This window comes from Leptonychotes weddellii, chromosome 3, assembly GCF_054177405.1.
Source record: "Leptonychotes weddellii isolate Sample4059 chromosome 3, ASM5417740v2, whole genome shotgun sequence".
Lineage (NCBI taxonomy): Eukaryota > Metazoa > Chordata > Mammalia > Carnivora > Phocidae > Leptonychotes > Leptonychotes weddellii.
This window is the reverse complement of record NC_138371.1, coordinates 136,194,530-136,198,738: the sequence shown is the minus strand read 5'-3', so window position 1 is coordinate 136,198,738 and position 4,209 is coordinate 136,194,530.

The window sequence follows — 4,209 nt, the reverse complement described above, 5'->3', positions numbered from 1 at the left end:
AAAAAAATGCTTCACTAGGAGATACTTAAATCCCTCTGTATCCTGAGATGCCTAAGGATAGCATGTGTTAGTCATCTTTATATTCCAATAAATGGCTTCCAAAGGGTCTGCCACAGTGAGTATTCATTAACTGATTGAATCCAATGTTAAGTTTTATGATCAATTGGATCATGTTCTAAAGATACTGAATCTACAAGTTTTAGCCACCATTGTGAAATATGTCAAACTTTCTCAGCTGTTATTGTGAATTCTCAAATAGGTGCAGTATAAAAATATTTGGCATTGATGTATCCATTAAAATTGGGGGGAAAAGCATGTTACCTCTAACCACTAGGGACAAGCAAGTACACTTGATTGAACACAATATTAGGAGAACTATGTTTCATGTGTTTAAAACAGCATTTTTTCTACTTATTCTGTCTCTTGTTGACTGAGGAGAGTGGGGGAAAAAAGCACAGTAATTCTGGAAGATGAACAGCAAAGACACTGTGAAAGAAAGAAGAGGACTTCTTAGTGACAGACTCATAAAAGGAAAGGACAAGGAAGAATAAAGTGACGTTATAATTGCTAGAAGAAATTATTGCTTTTTATGAAATGATAATTCCTTAACAATTCATTTTGAGAAGGTTTTTCCCTGAAAAGCATAATAAAAAAAAAAATAGATCTTGTAGAAAAGAGGCAGCTTATCATCAATCACCGCACAAATACTTTCTCAGTCATTTCTGTGTCAAATACTGTGCTGAGTATTATGAGGATAAAAATAAAAAGAGGGGCACCTGGGTGGCTCAGTTGGTTGGGCGACTGCCTTCGGCTCAGGTCATGATCCTGGAGTCCCGGGATCGAGTCCCGCATTGGGCTCTCTGCTCGGCGGGGAGTCTGCTTCTCCCTCTGACCCTCCCCCCTCATGCTCTCTCTCTCTCATTCTCTCTCTCAAATAAATAAATAAAATCTTAAAAAAAAATAATAATAAAAAGAAAACAGTCTATGACTGAAATAGGTAGTTCTGACTTATTTGAAACTCAGAGTTTAGTGAGAAAAGATAAGCATGTAAAGAAACAATTGTACCATATTGCTTGATATCCTGAAGATTATATATATATATATATATATATAATGTTTTTAGAAAGGCAGCATTTGAGGAGGGTCTTGAAGGATAAATAGGAGTTTACTAGGATATAAAAATGAAAAGATAGTCCATGTAGATGGAGCATGTAGCAAATCATGGCAATGGAAAAGTACCTGCCATATTTGCGGAGCACTAATAAATCTGAATAAAATGCAAAAGGGAAGAGGTGAGATGGAGCTGAGGGGCATTTTTTATGCATAGTGCTCAGGGCCTTGTAGGTTCTACCTCAGAAATTTATTCTATAAGCAGCAGAACAGCTTCAGAGGTTTTAAATGAGAGAAGATGTGGTGGTGTAGACAAACATGTTTTGTGTTTTTAACTATTCTGACTTAAATATTCAGGCAAGTAAGGAAGAGGAATAAGGACAGACTCAAATGACATTTTTTGGATTGATTTAAGAGGTTTGACTCTCATTTGCCTCATGGATTGTGGTAGTGAAGATATCAAGAATATACGGATATTGGAGTGACTGGTAGAATATTGGTGCAATTGATCCAAAAAGAGTCTGCTCTGAAAATCTAAAAACTTTAGCAGTATTTAAACTCTCAAGTCTATCAGTTTCCACTCATGTCTCACATGTAAGGTATAGATAAGAATAATTCCAACTCTTATAGGGTCGTTGTAAGAATTGAAAGCATAGATGCACATAAACCTCTGTAACCAGGCCTGACACTTACTTGGTGGCTACTATTACTATAGAGTTGTCAATAGTGTGTTAAATGCCAGGCAGTAGGCATTTGACTTTAAGACTACTATTCGAACTACTAATGTTTTGTTTTAAGTCCTATGAAAACATTATTCAAAGTGTTATTCAACCTGAGTAGTTTGGAAAAAGGACTTCCAATATTCCATTGAAGTTTACACCTTTGCACAGTTTTAAGCTAAATCTAACAATGGATTCATTTACAAAATACTAACTTTATGCTTTATGATTGGCATTACCCACCTCCTACACTAAAATCTTGTTTTTATTTTTTTTTTAACTATGATTCTACTTCATTTCTTGGAGTAATGTCACCTCAATTAAGAGCCGTCTTAGTCATTGCTGGTTTCATCACCAATAATGTGGCATTATGCATAATGGTTTCTCAATTTCTATTATAGGCTGCTGAACCATAGGAATTGTATTTCAACTTCAGGTTAATCATAATCATAGAATCCTAGTGCCTGATTTTACCTAATGATTTATTCTTGTATTTCCTTTCTTTAGTACACACATGACTCAAATTACAGTCTATTTCTCTACCTCTCTACAATCGTTTAAAAATCAAAGCAGGGCTATACTATTTCCTCTGTAAATTTCAGGTGAAGGAAACCCATGTGTCCACAGTGATACACAAAAAGAAAATCAGAGAAAGAGATAAGGGGGAAATTGAGGAAATTATTCTTTATACAAAAATGCTAAGTAATAAATATAGTAAAAATGAAAGACTTATAAAACCACCATTTTACAACTCCCATTATAGTATTTGAATTAGACAAAGATCATTAAATGGATGAGAAAACCATTGATTAAAAGGTTATTGACTCTCAAAGTGTCATCCAAGAGATTCATTTTTTAATTAAAAGAAGAAAGTTACCTTTAAAAATGGAGAACTGTGGCAGACATAATTTTAACAAAGTATCCATGTTAGCATCACTAATAGTAGGAAAAACTAATAGTATGTGCTTCCTGAGGTGAGTGATATAATGGGATACACCAAACATTAACAATGAAGTATTACTTAGATAAATATCAGATCATTCTGAATACCCATGAAATCGATCTGAGGATTGACACAACAAGCTGCATGACTGGAGGGAGAGAAGAGGTCACATCATGGAGGGTAGAAGGTGCAAAGATGTGATTTTGAGGAGAAAAGTGTCATGGGTGCTGCAGAGGGGAGGGAGTCCTGAGAGTCCTGATAGTGAAGAGAGGAGGGAGAGAGAGAGAGAGAGCAGTGCATAGGGGATCACACAAGGGAAACTCTTCCAAGCCACTGACTGGGAAAATGAGAGGGGCTGATTATCTTGAGTGTTTACAAGCAGCGAAGCTCAAAGATTGGAATTTGAGTTCCCCACCATGGCTGGTGTGGAGCCCAGTGAGCATTGCAGTGCTCCTATGGAGAAGGAGGGCAGAAGCTTGGGAACAGGTGGCACTATCTGAGGATCCCCTGGGACAAACTGGGAGAGACGTTTCCCTCTTCTTGGAGCACATCTGGGAGAGGTGGTTTTGCCTCTCAGAGGACAAAAGGGCTGACAGGCACCATGGTGCTTCCCCACCCCTTAAACACAGCGGCAGAGACAACTGTTGAGGATGGCTAACCTGGACTCAGGCTTTTTGATGTGCTTTCCTCTAAACTCCAAGCTCCTACATATTGATGTGACTGCCCTTTTGGGACAAACTGGCACCAGACCCAGCAAGGTGAGACCCTCCCCCAGACAACTATTGTGGTCCATGCCATGTTGGGTCCCTAAAGTTTAGAGTTTTGAAACACAGCTGGCATGACTGAGATGAAACACAGGTACACTGTCCTCCACTGCCAGGTGGGCACAAAGACCAGACACAGATAAGGTGAAGGCAGGGATCTGAGGGATGCCTGGGACACAAAAGGGGAGATTGTTCACTCTTCTGTTAGGGCTTCCCATACAGTGGTGACTGCAAACTCCCCTCTCCAGGGATGAGGGAGAGAGCTGGAACCATTTTTCTCCCCTGACTAACTTCAATGAGCAGCACAGCACCCAGAGTGGAGGCCAGAGCTGCTTACAAGCCCCATCCCCCTGCACTCTGCAGGTGCCTCTTTACTAGGGCAAATGTGCCTGAGAACCACAGCAGCAAGCCCTTCCCCCAGAAGACCAGCACAAACTCTCCTGCATGCACCAAGTCTACTGACCACAGAGTGCTACAAAGCTTCAGTTCTAGTGGAAATAGGAGCAGGCTTCTTTTAACAAGCAGACCAGAGCACATCTAGTTAAAACTCACCACACTCTGGACAAGGTCCAAACACTCCCCACTCCAGGCAAGGAGAAACTCTACAGAGGACTGACCTGGGGGAGAGAGCAACCAAAACACAACAGCAGAGGACACAGCATACACCAGAGAC